Source organism: Rhodnius prolixus, unplaced genomic scaffold, assembly GCF_049639745.1.
Source record: "Rhodnius prolixus isolate KJV_2025 unplaced genomic scaffold, Rpr scaffold_8, whole genome shotgun sequence".
Lineage (NCBI taxonomy): Eukaryota > Metazoa > Arthropoda > Insecta > Hemiptera > Reduviidae > Rhodnius > Rhodnius prolixus.
Window position 1 is genome coordinate 7,991,684 of NW_027411593.1, and position 22,033 is coordinate 8,013,716.

Sequence of the window (22,033 nt, forward strand, 5' to 3'; positions counted from 1 at the left end):
TTCTGTGTCAATTAACCTAATAAATTGAGAACGTTGATGTTATGATCTGCTGGATAAGAAGCACGCATATTTCTTGTATACTCGGAGACTTTTATCCAAAATTATAGGCAGATTAATCGGTTTGGTGCAGAAATTTGGACTTCACTTATTTTACTGTCTCTTCGGAAGTTTGAGGCCAAAGGAGATAGTAGCGCAAAAGGAACTAGTAGGGAAAGTCCTCAACGTTTTCAGAAGGGAAGGTTTCGACAACTAGATTCAAATTGGAGGGTCCAATAAGCCTCTTGTGGCTGCGGAGCCGTGGGGCGTAGGTCCCGTCCCATTTTCTATTCTACTCTTTGTTTCCGTCAAGCACAGCACGACACAGAAAAACAATTAACATGCGTGCGAATACTCAACGATAACCTAATACAATTTGGATATTTAGCTGCCCACTAGATTCTCAAGAACATCTTTCAGATTTGTGAGAATTGACTGCGGTTTAACGTTGCATGGCATCTTCAATGCAAAGGTTTCAAGTTAATGGCGTCCAGTAAGCAATCTAAAACAAAGGTACTGATCTGAGGATATCCAGGTTGTCGATCTTCTAGGACTTCATACACTGACGGACCGCCCATTGCTTCTGCTAGGCTTTCAAATCAATTTTTTTCTTCTTCTGTAGAGGCAAATGTCAGATTTAATTTTGAGGCTGTTTAGAAGGCTAATTTTAGCCGCCCTCTCAGCCGCGATATCGGAGAAGCTGAGTATCCTTGCTCCGAACATCAGTAACCCATGAAAGAGAGCTTTATTTTTGTCTCTTATGACAGCTGTTTGTAAAACCAGTAAACACATCTACGTTATATTTTTTATTGTCCTAGCTGTTGAATCCTCTAAGACAAGGATATTGTCCAAAGTTTGACAATATCCATTCCACCAGACTGGTCACAATAAGACAAAATAAATACCCATGCCCAATCTCAATACCCTTTGAGTATTAAGAGTGAATCCAAGAAGAGTAATGGAAACATTCGATTGATTGTTGCCAAGGCTACTTGCTTTCAATTCACATATAGTCTTATCGTATTTACTCTCAACGTAACAAGCTTCTAACCAGTGCTACGTGTTCACTTCAAGGTACCTCTAAATAGTCTTAATACAGTGTAGGCCTTCTGTTGCTTTGAAGCCACAATCATCTTCAGTATTTGATTAGACGTTAGAAGATTGGATCCACCAATCATGCGCATTTAAGGGATACAATCACTCACTTAGTCTCTCAGCCGTTGTACGAATGAATGTTGCCGAATAAAAAAAAACTTGGTATCCAATAAAAGTAAAAAAATAAAAAGTAAAGTAATCGCCTATTTTTTCAGGCGGGGCTTAACGTCCAACTACCATTTACTAGGTGTCGTGGACGGAGGCGAATAGCAAACGTACTTTTACTATTTCTCATTTAACCATTAAATAAAATCCAAGACCCTTAGACCGGGAATCGAACCCACTAACCAACAATACATATTAGCTTTGCAGGTCTCGCCTCTTAACCCGCTCGGCTACCGTGGCGCCTCACTTGGTATTCAATAAGTGAATAATATATTTTTAAATCATGGCTGAATTAAGAATAAAAAGAAAATCTTTGCTTTAAAAAGTTTTTGCCAAACTTACATTCAAAAAAGAAATCATCAGTTTTGCTTCAATAATCAGCCTCCGTCCAAGATATTTTCAAAATTTGGTAGAAAGACCGTCCAAAAAAAAGTAGCCATTACTTTATTTTAATTTTTACCATACATTTATATAAAATATTGTAGAAGTATAATCCAATCAACTCCAGCTATCCCTTTGGTACAAAATTCTGAGTAGAAATAGTCTTTTAAAGTTTCATTAAACTCCAAAATAAACTTGCAACAAGAGAAAAGAGCAGACCAAGATTATATTTTGATGAAAATTTCATTTTCAGTTCCATTTAACAACATTTTCAAACAGTGATAACCATTTTCTACACGATTAACTCTTCTCAATGTGGGCGTTTCCAAAAATAACAACCCTTTCTTCCACGCTTAGAATATCCTATCTTTATCCAAATGTATTTAGTTATATTGCATGAACGGCTCTCTCTGTGTTTGAACTGACCATATAATTACTTTGGGGGAATCTATTTTTTTGTTAAATGAATTCATTTCTTGAAAAGGAATCCAGTTGGAACATAGAGCCAATTAAATTTTAACAAATACAAATATAAATTTAAATTAAACATAAAAGAAGTAGAGGGGGAACATTATGAAATGAATGAACAAGTTCCAGGCATTTAGTTTCCCTTTTACAAACAAGCCAACCTTGTTTAAGTTTTTTATTTAAACTTCAACTTTCTGGAGTTTATTAATCAATAAACTAAGGTACTTCATTTTTCAATTTCTCTTTTAATTCTGCGAAAGTGGAAAATTTTTTCAACGATAATTAATGGAAAAATACACAATTGTTAAGAGCGCTTTCAACAAATAGACCCCCCCTCCACAAATACACTTTTTTCTTTGATGATAACAAGAAATATTGATGAAAATTAAAATTTCAATCAAAATATCAATATAAGATAAAATGAATTGATCAATAACAGAAAACAAAAAATGTGTTATAGAAAAATTTTCTTTAAATGAACTAACCCTAATCACAAGTAATTAATTTTTTTTATTTTTAATTTATTTGCTATTCACAATCTACAAAAAGAATAAAATGCAATCTGTAAATATGATAAAAGAAGACTTCATGACTGGATCAGCTTGAGGAGAGAAGCTGCCCACCAGCATCACTCTCGCTAGAGTTTCTTACACTACTGGAGATGGTCACGAGGCCAACAGCGTTTCAATAGTCGTGGAGGACGATCTGGAATCGTTTTGGAGGCGAGATATCGAACAAGAGGATTGGTACAGAATGGAAGAGAGTCAAAGAATTTTCTATATTTAGATTTAGATTCGTCAGTTACGTATGAGATTTTGAGATCGTTATGGAGGGTGGAGTTAGAGACATAAAATGGAGAATTAGTAATCTGTCGGAGAATTTTTGATTGGAAGGACTGTATATTTTGTGAATTGGAAAGTTTGGCTGAACCCTACAGTTCAAGTACGTAAGTCCAGATCGGTTTAAGTACACTGTTGTATTAGTCGTAACATTGATTTGTTTCGTCATTTGAGTTCAAGTCTTTTCAGTTTAGTGTGCGGATTTCACGTTAATCTTTTGTCGATGTACATCCCAAGGTAGCGAACTAAATTAGCAGAAGAGGAAGAGGAATTGAGTTAAAACTTATAGAGGGACAAGAATTACGACGCAGAGTAAAATTTATCCGTTCGCGCTTTTGAGTATTGAATTTGACTCTCCACTTTTTGGCCCAGGGTTCTGTAGTTTGTGTAGATGAGATTGTAGATGAGAGGAAGCTGTAGTGGCGTCTGAGTTAGAAGAGAGAGAATAGCAGTATCGTCAGCGTAAGTGCAGAGCAGTGAGTGCAGAGTCAGTTGGTAGGCCCAGGGTTCTAGTTTGTGTAGATGAGACTGTAGATGAGAGGAAGCTGTAGTGGCGTCTGAGTTAGAAGAGAGAGAATAGCAGTATCGTCAGCGTAAGTGCAGAGCAGTGTGTGTAGAGTCAGTTGGTAGGCCCAGGGTTCTGTAGTTTGTGTAGATGAGACTGTAGATGAGAGTAAGCTGTAGTGGCGTCTGAGTTAGAAGAGAGAGAATAGCAGGATCGTCAGCGTAAGTGCAGAGCAGTGTGTGCAGAGTCAGTTGGTAGGCCCAGGGTTCTGTAGTTTGTGTAGATGAGACTGTAGATGAGAGGAAGCTGTAGTGGCGTCTGAGTTAGAAGAGAGAGAATAGTAGTATCGTCAGCGTAAGTGCAGAGCAGTGTGTGCAGAGTCAGTTGGTAGGCCCAGGGTTCTGTAGTTTGTGTAGATGAGATTGTAGATGAGAGGAAGCTGTAGTGGCGTCTGAGTTAGAGGAGAGAGAATAGCAGTATCGTCAGCGTGAGTGCAGAGCAGTGTGTGCAGAGTCAGTTGGTGGGCCCAGGGTTCTAGTTTGTGTAGATGAGAGGAAGCTGTGGTGGCGTCTGAGTTAGAAGAGAGAGAATAGCAGGATCGTCAGCGTAAGTGCAGAGCAGTGTGTTCTGAGTCAGTTGGTAGGTCAGATGTGTACACAGTATAGAGAAGCGGTCCGGAGAATACTACCTTGAGGTACACCAGCCTGTGCCAGAGAGTAGTCGGAAGAGGTAGATCCACAACTTATCTTTAAAGAAGCGGTCGGTAAGAAATGATAATATAATTAATAGTAATAAGTTGATGGAAGAGCTCTCTTTAACTTCCACAATAGTCCTGGGTGCCAGACTCAATCAAAGGAATTAAATTTTAAATTTAATTTAAAATCTCAAATTAAAAATCAGTGAGGAGTGTCTTCTTTGTTTAGTGAGGATGGCACGCATAGACGCTAAGACTACGCGATAAAATTACTTCATCGTTTCAAACCAAGAAATGCAAGAATTCTGTTGACATTCACACGTTTTCACGTTTCCTCTTAATGTGCAAATAAAAGAGGAAATGTTATGATGATTATGATGATGCAAAATTTTCGATATGGAATTTACACTCAAAACATCCGTTTTGTCTTTTCCCAGAGTCTAATGATTTTTTTATTTTTTTACAAATTAGTCTGTCCGTATGTAGAGTGTGTAGTCATCGCACTACACTCATTTTTAAATCAATTTCTGAAAAAAATCACCTGTTTTTCAGACTTAAAAGACCACAAAATAAATATTTACGGTTAAACTCAAAACTGAAAAAAATTTCATCCAAATTCAGATAATTTGAAGCATGTACAGTCGACTATCGATAAATCGAAATCCAAGGGACTACAAGAAAAATTCGAATTATCGAGAGTTCGAATTATCAAGAAGGGAAAACAAAATTCGAATTATTAAGAGTTTTTATTATGTATATATGTATGTACATACGTATATTGAAAATACGTATGAGCTTACCTAAGTTTTAGACATATACAGCCTCAAGTAAAAAAGTAAAATAATGAAAACGACAAAAAAGAACAAAAAAAATTACATATGTATTAACATTTCAATACATAATAATATACATATGTACCTAATTAAAAAAATGAAGAACAGTTTTTTGTTACAATGTGGCTTGACTTAGTCGAGTGACTTAGAATTGTAGAAAGCGTTGATGGTGGAATATTGAAAGTTTTGGCGATATCTTCTTTTTTTCGAACCACTTTTCATGGCCACAATACTGTTTTCTTTGTGGGACACAGTAAGGGAGACGTACTTCCTATCGTGACAAACTAAGAAAGAGAATTGTAAAGTTAAACTGGGCTGGAAGGAGGGAAACATTACGCAGGAAATGAACAATAAGCGGAAAATGAGAAGTAAACATTACTAGGGAAAATTCGAATTATGTATAAAGAGGGGAAGCGGCCTCGTTCGAATTATAGAGCCTTCTCTCCCCCTGTTGTTAAGAAAAGGATTTCGAATTATCGAGCTTATCTAAATACACTGAATTTTTTCGATTTACCGAAGTTAGCAGTTGTAGAGTTCGAATTATCGAAAAATTCGAATTATCGAGTTTCGAATTATCGAGAGTCGACTGTATTTCCGGTGAAAGTACGATCGTAATACATCCTTTTACTTCGGGTAAGAAAAAATAATAATTTCTACAAATATTATTATTATTATTATTATTTTTTTAATCAAAGATTTAAGAGCTCAACATATGTTCAAAAAGAAATGATAATATTTATCAAAAACTGGAAATGAAACGAACATTTTCAATTAGATCACATTATAGTAAACCATGGTTTCTCTCGAACTAGAAAATCTAACAGAGAGAAATCTGTGATTTACTGGCACACAGTGTGTGAAAACTAAGCGCCACTTCTAAAGGTAATACTATGTACACGAACAGTTTGGTTATAGCTTGATGGGATGACTGGAATAAGGGCTAAGGGTAAAGGGTGCCCTCTGAGGCAGAGGAAGGGCGAGGATATAAATAATCTAGAAGGGTGAAGATTCCACCATTCTACTAGGAACAGGATTACATGCTATATCCTTCCAAATGGCAATTGCTGGCAGTTCTATTGTTAAATATACCTACAGGATATACTTTGAAAGGTCTGGGTAGATGTCTGTAAAATAGTAAACCCTTGTAAATAAATTCAAGGTAATATCAGTACAATAATTTTTATTATTATTATTATCCGGTCAAGGTAGGGTCAAAAAGCATTTTCAACTAAGCTGCCTTTTTACTATAAATAGTGACAGTTCCATATACTTTTACTTTATCTCATCTAATAAGCGAAATTATTATTATACAGGGAGATCCATTTAAAACGCACCAATCGCTAATAACTTTTTAGGAAAGCGGAATTTCGAAAAAACCCACGAACTAAACTATATGTTTTTTTTTGTCTAGTTTTCAAACTATCCAACCCCGATGCTGTGTCTTCATTTTTGGAGGAGTTACGGCCAAAAACCTAATTAAGGTTTCATAAGGACCACTGGTTTCGACAATGATTATGAGAACTACAAAGAAAACTGTGAAAAATGACGTTGACCCCGTTTCGATATCCGTAATATTTGTTGAGATATTTAAGATCAAAGTTACAATTTTATCTATTCGTGATCGGTATTCAATATTAATTTTCCACCAGAAATACACGTTTTTGGAGGTCCTCTGACTGCAAAAAATGTTATTTGTGATGCAAAGAACAAAAATAATAATAATTGAAGATTTTAAAACATGTAGTGTAATGTAATGGTAATGGGAGAATTAGGATAAATTTGTTTTATCATCAAATAAAAGCAATCACATCATTTTAATGTACCCCTATGATTACGGTGAGAATATCTTGCCTGGGAGGGGCGGGTGTTGGTCTAGTGGTCAAGAGCGTGGCTTTATAAATGGGAGATCTCCCAGTTCGAATCCGGCGGGTGCAGTAATTCACAATACTTAATACATCATAACACTTTTTTAAATAAAATGTAGTCATACGAGGGATTCGAACTGGGGACCTCCTACTTACAAAGCCACGCTCTTGATCACTAGACCAACACCCTGGCAAGAGATTCTTATCGTAATCATTCGGTCAAGAAGTCTTGCATAATGGGCACATTAAAATGATGTGATGGTTGCTTTTATAGTTGCTTCTTAAAGCTTACTGTCCGCAGACTTGTAGTGAAATTGATAAAAGCTCCGGGCGCCAATGACAAGAGACGTTGACACGCTTTAAATTGAAAAAAAAAAGAAGACCTTTATCTTAATTTGAACTTATTAAAGATAATGGCCCAAAATTGCTTTCTGGACGCAATGGTTTTGGAAAACTAGGATGATTAAGCTTTATTTAATGAAAGACTTAAAAATATGCTATTAAAAGACCCTACTAGCAACAAGATATTAAGTTCAAGTTAAGTAGAAAGAAAATGCTTAGTAAAGTGCACAAGTCGAAACCTGGAAAACTTTCTTTACAATCTAACACACAACGATTTAGAACTTTAAAATTAATATAAATGTGGAATGATTCTTTAAAATGTTTTAATATAATACTAGTTTTGAAGCCGTAAAACCTCGGAGCAGGTAAATTCTACACTATACCAAATATTAAGCACAATCGTATATCATAGATGACAGAAGGCGAAGCTTTACTAAATCGTAGAGGATCCCCAAAAACCCGAAGCTTTCTCATTACCTTTACACTGGAAATACGGCTATATATACATAGGCAGGTAGGTAGGAGAATGAGCTGCTCTCCTGACAAGTCGGTAAAGCTGGGGAGCTTTGTGAATATGTGATAACGGTGGCAGTGTCTGTAAATTTTGTGGGTCACAAGAGAAGAGCTTGGCAGAAAGCTTGGGTCGCCATATTGAAAATTGCTTTAACACAAACCCTTCTTCTCCTCCTACTGCTGCTGGTACACTTATTCCTTTTCTCCTTGAAATAAGCCCTTTGGATCCCGTTCTTCATACAACTACTCTGCTAAACACTACACTGTTAAGAGGGTATATCCATTAAATGTAGAAATTCCTACAACCTCTAACAACCCTGGGGCTAATAACCTAGAGAAGAACAATAAATTATATATTTTTAGATTGGCTACCAGTTTTAATCTAAATTAATTTATTATTTAAATTAATTATACGTGATATTTCATTATTAAAAAGATACGAATCTGTATTTTATGCATTAATCAAATTAATTACATCCCAAAGTATTTTTTTTTAAAATCACTTCTTATTCTGTGTAAATCACTCTTCAAACAGCTGAAGAGTACTGCAAAAAAGAAAACGACTAAAAAATTTAGATACTAAATAAATAAATAATTTAAATACAGATATATTCTAACTGCGGCAAACTGTAGCATATTATTATTAGATTTCACTCTAAATTTGAAGATAATGTTAGCGTTAAAAGGCAATAGAGAGGACAGATGAAAGTTTATCTCTACCTCTCTCACACACGGAATGATAAACTAACAAGTTAGCTACAGCCTCTCTTTAGTAGCAACTGTAATCTGATTTTAAATTGTATACTTAAAACCAATTCTCCTTTTTGGAAACTTTTGTCTTAATGAAGGAACTTTTAAATGTGTTTAATTTGAATTTAATTACAATGTTCAAACAAAAGCCAATTGTAAGATAACGTAATCTTGGAGAATATATAAAAGATTTCGTACATTATTTAATAAATACTACAATCATCGACTGAAGATAAAAGATTATTGTTCTAGTGAAGTTCCTACCTCTGGATAAGTCTTAGAGGATCCAGGCGAATAGTCAAATTGGTGTTCCCTTTCCCGATTCCCGCTGTTCTGCCGGGACTCCCAACTATCCCCAGAAAATAAACTCCTCCTATACAAGGTAGTGGTTAGGCCCATGTTACTTTATGCTTTGTCCCTCCTGGAGTGTCTGACATGTCGATCCAATATCGCCTCGCTGCAGATCATACAAAATAAATTCCTCAGACTGGTGACAACTTCCGCTCGCTACAGACCGTATTATAGACTTACACGCCAACACCAACAAGGACTATGTAGATCACTACATCAAGTACCTCGCTACTGGTTTTCTTCAGCAAGTGTGAATCATGTCACAACCACCTATGCAGGCAAATAGGGAACTATAGTTTGGACACTGTGCACAGGCACTGGAGAGTTAAGGACTCCCTGATGTATGTAGAACTTTCCTATCAGCTGAGGTTTTTTCGCGTTTTTTGCCTCATTATTCAATTTTATGATTTATATTTTGCACAATTTATGTAATTATTATGCTGGAGGCGATAGTACACTATACCAAATATTAAGCACAATCGTATATCATAGATGACAGAAGGCGAAGCTTTACTAAATCGTAGAGGATCCCCAAAAACCCGAAGCTTTCTCATTACCTTTACACTGGAAATACGGCTATATATACATAGGCAGGTAGGTAGGAGAATGAGCTGCTCTCCTGACAAGTCGGTAAAGCTGGGGAGCTTTGTGAATATGTGATAACGGTGGCAGTGTCTGTAAATTTTGTGGGTCACAAGAGAAGAGCTTGGCAGAAAGCTTGGGTCGCCATATTGAAAATTGCTTTCGTATTGGCACGCCATTGTACATATGTATTTATTTTTTCATGTAATAAATAAAATTCTTTCTTTTTTCTTGTACCCTTTCCCTTATTTAGGAGTAAATTAAAAGTGGAAACTTCCTGTTTTCGAGGTAGTGTATTCCAAAAGAGGTTTTAAGATCCTTTCGAGGGAAAAACTTCCTGAAACGGAAGTGAAAGGGGTACCCACATTTATAATTTCTAAAATAATCTTCTCTAGTGCTAAAGTACCGAAGGAGAATTACGTACAAGTTAATAACTTAAGAAAAACACTAATTAATATAACCCAATACTGTAATGTTTACTCAAACTATGAGCTAATTGCAAGAAAATTGGATTAATTATAAGAAAAATGTTGGATAAGTTGAATGAGTAAGAATGGATATAAGCCACAACTTAGTGACTGCAAACAAATCAGACCAGAAGAAAGAGAAGTAGAGCCTGGGTCAAAATTTAGCCAGCGGCTAGTAAAATGGACTATATAGTATTAAACGCAAGCTGGTACTAAGTTACCAACTTCCCAGCACAAATCTTCCAAGGATCGATGGTGGAACGGCGTTCCTCCCTCCTAGATAAGCCGCCACTGCATAATAAAGAGCTCAATTCAATCCTGATTAAAGATACCACTCACTGAAACTTGGTTAGAGGCATCCTAAAGAAAGTTTACGAGGCTTCTTTTTTTTTTAAAAAAGCAAGTACCATTTTGAAATTGGGCCGCTGTAGTGCTGCGTTTGACCTACATCTGAAGGAAGGAATAAAGCGCTATAACGGAAACATTTGACCTTGTTTACGTTTGTTTGTTTGTGAGTACTTAAAATGGCTCCATGGACAGAGAATTCTGCCCACGGTGAAATTACGTACTAAAGGTGTGAAAGAGGTTGAAATTTATCGTGAAATCAGTTTAAGGAGAAAACATTATGAGCAGCGGAAATGGATCCAAAAAATGGGAGGTTACAGCTTTTCAAGATGGCCGCACGAATGTTCATGATGTTGGAAACAATGTGTGCACTACTGAAGATTTGTTGTAGAAAGTTGACCCTCCGTACAGTCTCGATTTATAGCACCCAGTGGACTACCACCTGTTTCTGAAGATGCATCTGGGTGCATGGATAGTCACTACGGCGATAACGATGAGGTGTCAAAACGAGCGTGTTGCTAATGGTTGTCAGGCGGTAGATTTCTATGAGGATGGAATTCAAAAGCTGGGTTGTACGATACGTTAAGTGCCTTAATATTTATGGCAATTATTACGTAGAAAAGTAGATTAAGGTACCAGGTTTTCATGTAAAAAATAAAATTGTTAACCAGTTAAGCGCGTTCGACGTGGTATACTCGTTATGAAAAATATAAAATTGCCATTAACTATAAAAACTCGAAATTTTAATAAAATACAATTAAGAATATTATTTGGTGGGATGTTTCCTTTTATCTTTACCAACAGAACTGCTGTGGGAGTCAGGCAAATGATTAGTGGTTGGTACATGTTTGGTCTCCGCATTAGAGATTGGGGAATTACGCACACAAATAGAAGCTCTCAACCCTTGTGCAATGCCCGTTTTTCACCTTAGAGATCTCAGTACGAGCATGATTTCATTTTGCACAGAATTCAAAAAGCTCTTTTCTTCCTTGTAAAAGCTCTTACGTCCATAGTTAACCAGAGCGTGCAAGCGGTGCAAGATTTTTGAATGAGCACAGAATGCTCTGTAATCTCAAGCTCCCAGAGATTGTAGAAAAAGTCGTTTGCAGTGACTATTACGACTATTGTAAACTTTTGGTTGTTTTGCCCTGCGTTCGACGTGTATACACGTCATTGGCTGATTTTAATTCCGCACACTGTGGGTTTTTTTTAAAATTAAATTCCACGCTTAACTGGTACTTGTTAAAAAGTATACATGTTTGTACTTGTTCGTGTACACGCCTCGTAACACTAAAACTAGTCCTGGCTTTTTTTTTTTTTTTTTTGAACATCCAGGGAGAATAATGGGAATACTTTAACAAAAAGCGATTTTAAAACTAATTACAATATTTCACGATAACTAAGAAGAAACTTATAACAAATGACTGCTGTCCAAAACTTGAGCATTTTTTACAAGATAATATATTCAAAATACAAGTGCACAAATTCTAAGAAAGAGACGAGAATAGTTTTGTCTTATATAAAGGCAGTTTTAATTTTCTCTCACTTTGTAAAATGTAGGACCGAAAGCCCAAGCTCTAAAGATAATGAAGCTGCTGCTGGAGAATGTTTAAGAACATTGATCCAATGTTAAGACCAACTGGTAGAAAAAAAGAAGAAAAACACTACAATAGTAGGAGAAAGCGGAAGACAATCTTAAGAGAATGAAAAGAATTTTAACTTTGTTTTTACTTAATACATTTAAGGAATTTTCTAAAGTAATTCTTTCTACAATTTCAAGTTGTGCTTTAAGCAGTGAATAAACTTTAAACGTGAATCCAATCAAAAAAAAAGAAGTAAAAAATAAAAAACTCTGCTGGAAACGTTAACATTTTTATAAAATATGACACTGCAATCAGATTAAAACTATCCAACAAGAACGTCAAAAACTGCATGAAAAAAAGTGTTAATGTTGAAAAACATCCAACTTTAACAAATTTTTTTCTCTTTTTCTATAAAAGATAAAATACCCAAATTATCTTTAAAATATAGGGCAAATCCTCCTTTATGACTGTAATTTTTTTGCAACAACCCAGATCTGATAGATTTTGAGATAAACTTTACTATAAAAGGAGAAAAACGGGCATTTTCAGAAATTGTTCTTATTTAATTCATTTATTTTTAAATGTCAACATCTGTCAGTGGCTCCCCAGAGCTTTTTCCAGTGCACTGCCGGCCTCTGGACAGTTTTCTTTCGTTACAGAAAACACTGTTTATTACAGGACAGTGAGATGTAAGAAGCTCCTAGGAAAAGGGAAATCTAACAGGTCAGCAGCTGGATTCGAACTCATGATCTCTCTCCGCGTTGAAACCCAGTAAAATCACTGAGCCTAATTTTGTCCCTAATTGTTCTTGTTCTTTTTTGGTAAACAACATCGTACCTAAACGCGTAAACTAATTTTCATGAATACTTGTAAACATGATTGAAATGTTCTTGCGGAAAACCACTTTAATGTTTATTTTAACATTAATGCGAATCGCAAGTTCTTGTTACCAAGAAGCAAATTCTGCATTCGTTGGTTCAACGTAGGAAACACTAATTTTCTACACAACCGTCAGAAAAATAATTCCACACAAATTTCACACTATGAAGCAATTTTCCTATAGAACGAGACAAAAATAGGGAAATTCAAATATAGAGGGTACATTTTAAATGTACAAACTGAATGTAACAATGAAGTTACTTTTTACATGGAAAAATTGAAGTTAATTTCCACGTGTTGCTGCTATCAAATAAAAATAATAATAAATAAAGCTGAAATATGTAAATGTATTTAATTTTCTATGTGTAGTATGAAAAACATGAAATTATGTTTTCCGCAGTCTAAGGGAACAGATTGTTTTTCACTTTTCGGGGGGGGGGGGGTGATGTTGGGAAATACATGCATGGATGCCACAGTGTAAAGCTCGAATTAATGAAAGCATTGTTATTTTTAATCATCAAAAATTGTATTGAATAAAAATATTTATTTAGTTGCGAGTGGTTTTTAATTAAAACCGAGATGTTAATAATTAAACTTATATCAACCCATTTTATTGCATCTACCACATGAGACGAGCAAGTCGAGCATCACTTGGACTTCCTTCCAGCATAGATACGTAATTTGATTTCCTAAAAACTTGGGATTTGTACTAAGAACGACTAGATGTACTTAAAAATATTAAAGGGCTTACACTTGGGAGCTTAGTTTGATAAATACGACTACCCTATTAAAGTTATGCGGGCCTTTTGATAACATTTCTCTTCCGAGAAACCATTTCGTCAGTCAACCTTGTACTTAGTTTTAGACTGATTAATTCTGAGATCTAAGCATAAAGCAGCATCTTCCAGTATGATGATGGCGGCTGTGTCAATATCATCAGCAAAAACAAGGAGCAGAACAGATTAATTTTATCATGGAACCACTTGTTGAAATATCTGACATAACCGACATAACTTTTCCCAAGAGTTATATTAAATGGAAGATATCCCCTCTCTTTTCTTCTTTTTGGCAAGAAGTTCTTGTATAACTTGTTTTGGGTCCTATGGTGCATCTGATTTCTACTCATTAGTCTGATCAAGTGAACAAGTCCCAACATGAACATTCAACAAGAATCATCTACTTAATACAGGTTGGGTTTTGTTCCATGCGAATGTCAAAACCGAGCAATTTACTGGAATAATGCTGAGGTGAAAAGTTATAAAAAATAACTAAATAATATTTATAGAACTACCAAGGGTTAACAAAGTATATAAAACAGCTATAGCCCTTCTTTTATTGATTTCTTTCTTTTTTGCTTTTTTTTTTTAAAGGGCACATTGATCCTAGATTTATAAAACGGAGCTCTATCCCTTGATGATACCCTAACTCCCACTTTTCCTAAAGTTTTCTAAACCAAAATTTACCAAACAAATCAGTAGGGTGGAATTGAAATCAACCAGTGCCATATCAATAGACAATAAACTGCCGATGCCTTAATAAACTTAGTCGGGCAGAAGGGCTCCCACAATATATTTAGTAACCCAACTATAGCGTCGTCCTTCGACGGACAGATGGTCCTCAGTTATGCAGCAAGTATGCTCTTGTGGACCAACTAATAATCGCATAAAAAACTAAAAAGTTTATCCAGCAAAGAGGCTGGTAGTGGATTTTCTTCAAATTGGAAATTTTCTTAAAAACATTTTTCCAGCCTCTGTACAGTTTCCTCTCGTTACAGATCACACTGTCCAAAAGCCGGAGCTGTAAAGAGCTCCTAGGAAAAGAAAATTTAAGGGCTAGCAGCTGGATACGAACCAGTGATATCCGCGCGTTCCTTATAGTTCACTTTTAGTTATTTTTTTTTTCTAATTACTGTTCATTATTTTTGGTGACTGATTCATTGTTTCATTAGGATGAAAAAATAACTGCCAATTTCAGTCATATTTTGTATTTATTTTTTTACTATGCCGAGATTTATTATGCGAGTGAGACTCACACTCAGTCCATGAGCAGACAAGACAGAGGACACACCAACCCTTTAATAATGTAAAATATTACATTGTCAATTAGCCCAGAAGATGACCTAGTCCCTAGGTGGAAAGCTCGCGGCATAATAAAAATATATCATAACTGAAATTGGTAGTTGTTGGTTTCATCCTATTGTTAGTTTTTTGGTTTTTGTAAATTATATGTAAAATTTGGGAGCACGAGTGTTATTGACGTTGATAACAAGTGTTCTTGATTGGGTTTGGTAGTGTAGAAGGTCTGAAGTGAAGGAGGTGTATATATTATATAGAGTACACTATATTGTTTGGTGGAACGGAGCCCTTAATAACTGTACAGAAGGCACAACACTGGAGGAACCCTCTTCTTCCCTGCTAAGGGACTAAAGGACCAGCAAAACTCAGAATGAGATGGAACAGTTAATATAACAGCCTATAAGGGAAGAAGTTAGATCAGTTGGTAGCGCGTTTTGCCAAAAATTCTGGGTTCAAATTCAGGTAAGTCACACCTTAGATTTCCGCTTCCTAAGAGCCTCTGCCAGCTTACTGTCTGATTGGAGGGCAGTGTTACCTCTTGCGAGAGTACACACCGGAGACCGAAGACTTTTGAGAAGGCTCCAGGAATTATTTAGAAGCTAAGGGAGACACGCCTTAGATTTAAATCTAAGAATAAACAGCTCCATTCTTTATTTGAGCATGAAGTGGGCCATTAAAAAAAGGGAGAGAAAAAGACCAGTTGAAGAAAGCTCCGAACATGTAAGCTGAACTTGATGCTTTAGTGTAAAATATTTCTTTGGGCGTGTAAGCACGTGAGGTGCAGTAAATTACCCCGAGCCGGAATGGGAGCAGAGGGAAGTTAAGTAAACGCTAAATGGTCCAACCATTTTGTCCTCTTCACCGCCTCCGCGCCTCCAAACGGCCGCTTATAGGCCCACACTTTGTGAATATAAACTAACTGTATTATTATTCTCTTCAGAATATGTGTATACACTAGGTTTGCATACATTTTCTATTCAACCAAATATGAAGACGATAGTATTTACTAATAACGTGGTAATGCTAAAGGTATTAATGGGTTTAGGAAGATAAGGGCGTAATTTGGTAATTAAATTAAAATATTCTAAGGCATTAAGGACTGAATCATGTCTACTCAATATATAATCAACATTTTACCAAATATCACACATAATGGTTGATGCATTGGACTAGAAATGCGGATGAATAAATCCTAGAGGTAGAACCAAGAAGTTATGCACCGGATCACACAGCCTTCTCGATTATTTGGAAGCTTTGACAGGAACTGGAAATGATCTGGTAACAATCTAGCCACTGATGGGTGAGAACATTAAGGAAAAGCCTATGAAAGGCTATTATCCTCCTATCTAAGACGGATTAAGGTAGGCAACAGAAGAGACTTTACAGGTAAGAACGGATAGCTTAAGCGATACGAAGTTAAGGTTCTACGTATTCAGAAGCGTTGATTCCAGAATTTAGATGTAGTCTAGAAAAGTAATAATCTTGAATATATACGAAATATTAACGAACTGACATTTCAATACAATAGTTCGAAATTAACTTTTCTAACTTCCGTCATAATTGATTACCCAAACCAATAATAAATCAATTTAACGGAATTGGACAAAATTGTGAAGAAATACATTTACAATATTGACAATATATTTATCGTAGGATCATAATACTAAAAGCATTCAAATTCATTTTATTAATCTCTATACACAATGAATTTCTGCTTGAAGTAATTCAAATAAAACCATTGAATGTATCAATATAACAAGTGTTAGTAAATTATACAAGCTTCACAGGATGGAAAATACATAAATATATATAGAGATACATAAATACAGTAAATCTCTCACTCACTCTCTGTATAATAAACTAAGATAAAAGTAAATTTAGGTAAATATGTTGAATACGGATTCTTTTATACGTTTGAATAAAAATTCAAATATTAAAATATTTATAAATTTAATAAACAAAATAAATTTTAACAATATACTGTCTGATTGGTGAGTAAATGGAAATGGCATTGTCGATTCTGGGGCAAAAACAAGCGGTTTCAAGTGGACCAAATCATGACACTAGTCAGGATAGAGGATCGAATAAATGTACCAAGAAATAAAGAGTTGTGGTAAATAGGTTTGTCTTGCAGCATCCATGTTCTGTCTGATGTAAAGAATCCGGCTTCACTTATGTTTTCATAAGTCGTTGCAATAATTGCTAGATGAAAACATGAGTGAAGTTGAAATCTCTACACCAAACTGACTCAATAACTGAGATACAATAACCATGCATTGCTACCAAGGAGAGAACGATATTATCCAGCACACTGTTGGTCTAACTAGCTTGTAATTCTCAACAAATCTGCTTGATCACAATACTCTCTCTTAGGAGACGAAAGAGAATGTAAACATCTCTTACACCTTATGTAAGTGAAACAAAATAGAAAAGAACATAAAAAAGGTAAAAATTTTGGAGCACGAGTGTTGTTGACGTTGATATCCAATCAAAACAAGTGTTCTTGATTGGGTTTGGTAGTGTAGAAGGTCTGAAGTGAAGGAGGTGTATATATATAGAGTACACTATATTGTTTGGTGGAACGGAGCCCTTAATAACTGTACAGAAGGCACAACACTGGAGGAACCCTCTTCTTCCCTGCTAAGGGACTAAAGGACCAGCAAAACACAGAATGAGATGGAACAGTTAATAAAACGCCCTTCGCCACGTTCAACCAATCCTATCTCACCGCTACTCCACAGCAGCCAGTAGACCCCGGAGTCACCTCGTCTCTTTGCCATATTCAACTCACTGGAATCGTTCTACCGGCTGGAAAAACATTCTACCCTTTCCTTAGTGTTTTGTTTTTTGGTCCAATGTGTTAGTGTATTTGTGGCTCTTTGTATAGTATGTATTAAGTTGGTTGGATATGTGACCGTATATAATACACTGCATGTATATACATACTCGTACATACACACATGCGTATAGTAAAGCGGCGTGTACATGTTCAAAGTACAATTCTGTTTTATATGTGCGCCGCGAGATGCAGGCAGAAGATTTAGTTTCATTGGTACGCCTTCTTATATTCATACCACTTTCTTCCTCAATGTATACATGTAAGTATTGTATATATGTATACAGCCCTGAATTCTACAATGAAATAAGTCTCGGAATACCGTAAACTTTTGGGGGGAAAAAAACCTCGAGAAAAAGAGAATATTGTACAACAATTTCTCTTACAATAAGAGAAATTGTTGAAGATGATGCATATTTTTTGCTTTCAATTTTCACCACAAAATTTCCATTTCAAGATCCAATGATAGAAAGGAGTTCCAAGAAATAGAATCAAAGGAAAAACAAAAAAATGTCAGAGAATTAGAAACCTAGGTTTCTAGAGTAAGGCATTTCATTGGCTGCCTTACAATGGAGGGGACCCCGTGATCTTTTTTTATTTTATTTTCATTGTTTAATTAAGGCACGTCAACATCTGAGATCATTAGCGCTCGGAGCTCTTTTCAGTGCACTGCCCGTTTCAGGACAGTTCGACTCTCGTTACAATTTCAGGACAGTGAGCTGTAAGAAGCTCCTAGGAATAGAAAGTCTAAGGGCCCAGCAATACTGACTGATACCTTAAGGGTAGAAAATGAACATTTGACTAGCCTTATCTATGTGACGTCAAAGGAACTGTTTTGTTGAAGAATTACGCCTTAGAAGGAACTTCAACTAAATTACAGCAGTTATAATGGATTAAGAAGAAAAAGAATCACTTTGTATAACTTTTTGAATCATAAACTTCTTTGTACATTAAGTTTTTATAAATAATAAAACATTGCAGAAAGACCAACTTTTTTTTTCATTTCGACTTGGCACAAAGTAACGACATCAATGCTTCAATAATAGCAATGCTTGCAAAAAATGTGACCTCACTATCATTATTCTCTACAAAATAAGATTGAAACTAAAATGCTAGGCCTAACATTGACGATCTACTCTTAGTTATAAAGAAATCATTGGCGATTAACCAGATCAGCTGCACAAAGAGGTTAGGTTAATCGACAAAATCAAGTTATACGTTTTGCAAAAATAATACTAGTAATGGCGGAAAAGAAATAAAGAAAAAAGAACTAAAAATGAATGAGAAATCCAGAAATTAACACACACACACCAGCGTAATCCCCGCGAAATCTCAAAACTGAAGAACTCAAGATAACTTCTTCCGGCCTTTCGTAAAAGGAAGAACATTAAAAAGAGGATTTTTTTTTATGAAGCTAAAAATAGAATATAAATTCAAGTACTGATATAAACTAAATATAAACTTTTTTTTGCGTTTAATTTTGCTACAATCAGCGCGTTAGCGCTATAAGTAACAGTGATAACTAGGGAACGGATTCGTATGTATTTACATATTTTTTTCTAGGCAATTTACAGACGTTTTTCAACTAGAAGTATTCATACTGACACTCTTTAAGCCGTTTGAGCCTACTTTTATTTCACATATTTCCACATATTTGGATGTTATCGCATATTTATACATATTTGATTAAAATAAATAAATATTTCTACATATTTAATCAAAATATGTACATATTTTTCATTTTGGGCATATTTTCATAATTGGGAGGTGGTTGACAGGAACTGTGAACTTGTGCCTTCCACTAGAACCAATATTGACAAGATGGGGTACTTGGCTGGAAGCAGCTCAGTATTACTATGAAAACTACAATAAAATCAAGAATGTCCTTTCACATCTCAAAGACGAAGCAGTAGCGATAAATACAGCCAAGTCTTTATTCGAGAAACCTAATTTAAGGAATGACCTTGCATTCATTTCTGACAATTGCGTATTTCTTGCACAAGCCATTACCCAACTTGAGTCCCAAAATGTTCGACTGACAGAAAACGTGTCCAACGTTAAAAAAGTCATCGAAAAGGTGGAAGGAATACCTGGGAGTAAGGGAGATCTGATCAGATCAAAACTGGTAGAAGTACTGAGCAAGAACAAAGGGTGGGAGACCATCTGCCAGATTTCTGATATTATCAGTGGAACAGAAGTCACCTCAGAACATCGTGTACCCTTTACAACCAACGAGATAACTTCTTTTAGCAAGGCACCTATAACATCTGTAGATGTTGAACGATCTTTTAGTCGTTACAAGTCCATTTTACGCCCAGATCGTCGTCACTTTACGTTCCAACATTTGAAATTTCATGCGGTTGCAAACAATTTCGAAGAGTGAAGTTTTCAAAATTGAAAATTTAACACATCTTTTTATAAATAGTAAAAATGTTCTTTGTTGTATAAATCATTATAACTTGTAAAAACAAATTATTTTGTTCCTAATAAATTATTATAAATTGTAAAAATATTCTTTTCTTGTATAAATAATTATAACTTCCCCCCCCCAAAAAAAATTCCATTTTCATAAAAAAATGTCCATTTTACTTAAATATTCCAGAAAATATTTTAAGAAAATCACATATTTTCCACATAATTGACGAAAATAAATGCATATTTTAGTTAAATATTTGGCATTTTTAAATACATAAAAATCCGTTTCTTAGTGATAACCGAGTAACAAATGATAAGTAACGAGTGGAGAAGTTACCCAGTGGTAACACTCCTAAACATTATATGGTTAGTCACTCTCTTCACTTAAGGCGTCTTGTCCGAGTTATCAGGAAGAGTTCTAGAAGAAAGGTTTTGAGCTAGAGGATTTTGTATGAGATTGCAGGCTAAAGTGGAGTTTTCTGTATCGTGTTTTAGCAACTTGGGTGACAAAAGGAATGTTAAGGTCAGTGTATATAGTCCAGGTTGGAGACATAAAATGGAGCGTTTACGATAGTTCGAAGTATTGTAGCGATTGAATCCTTTGGAGATTGGAGAGTTTGATTGAACCCCACAGCTCTATTCCATACGCCCAGATGGGTTTCAAAATAGAAGTATTAATCAATCTTTTGTTGTCCAGAGAAAGTAGATATAAACTTTTTTTTTTTTTTTTTTTTAATTTTATTTGCCATTTACTATCTACAAAACAAACAATGCAATCAGCAAATCCGATGAATGATGCTATGGACGTGATTGGCTGGAGGAGAGAAGCTGCCCACTGGCAACACTCCCGCTTGAGTTGGTTATCAATCCATGAGATGGTCGCGGGGCCAGCAACGCCTCAGCCGCCGTGGGGGGTTGTCCGGAATAGCTATGGAGGCGAGATTTTGGATTAGAGGATTAGAGCATAGAGAAAGAGAGTTATGGAATTTTCGGTATTTAGTTTTAGCTGTTTCAGTCACGTAGGGTATGTTGAGATCTTTATGAAGAGAAGAGTTTGAAACGTAGAATGGAGCATCTGGAATTTGACGGAGAATTTTTGATTGAAAGGCCTGGATTTTTTGTGAGTTTGAGCGTTTGGTTGAACCCCACAGTTCAAGTCCATAGGTCCACATTGGTTTAAGTATGGTGTTGTATAATAGTCGTTCATGTTCTATTGGAAGTTTCGACCGTCTGCCAATTAGTCTTAGTAACAGTTTATTCCGTTTGTTGAGTTCCAGTCTTTTTAGTTTAGTATGTGGGTTCCATGTTAGTCGTTTGTCGATATACATCCCAAGGTAGCGAACTAAATTTGCAGGAGAAAGAGGTACAGAGTTAAAGCTGACTGGTGGAGAAGTACGGCGTCGCAGAGTAAAAGTGATGTGTTGACACTTCTGAGGGTTAAATTTTAATCGCCATTTTTTGGTCCAAGGTTCAAGTATGTCTAAGTGTGTCTGTAAGTGAGTGGAAGCTGTTACGGGGTCGGAACTGGAAGCAAGAATGGCGGTGTCGTCAGCGTAAGTGCATAGTATTGTGTTAGTGTGAGTCGGTATGTCTGCTGTATATACAGTATAGAGAAGAGGACCAAGTATACTACCTTGAGGGACGCCGGCTAGAGCAGGAGAGTAATCAGAAGTGGCAGAGCCACAACTAACCTGAAAGAAACGGTCTGTAAGATAAGATTTCATAATTAAGTAGAAGGAAGATTTCTCTTTAACTTCCACAACAGCCCCGGATGCCATACCCGATCAAAGGCTTGAGCCACATCAAGGAAGGCCCCGGAGCAAAGATATAAACTTAAATTTAAATATTCACTGGCATTTAGAATATTTTTAAAAATACAATAATAACATACTCTTACTTTAAAAAATATATTTATGTAGAATATAAACAAGTCTGAAAGTCTCTTTTCTAAATGAAACATCTAAAGAGGAAATTAGTAAACAACATTATCAACAGAAAACGGAACTCGGAAATG

The 22,033-nt window shown here is 35.7% G+C and overlaps 1 protein-coding gene across 2 annotated transcripts in view; it reads right to left on the reverse strand.

Moving 5' to 3' along the window:
- Window positions 1-22,033, reverse strand: part of LOC141450799 (ras-GEF domain-containing family member 1B-like) — a 450,679-nt gene that overhangs the window by 153,832 nt on the left and 274,814 nt on the right. The gene's annotated exons all lie outside the window — the stretch shown is intronic.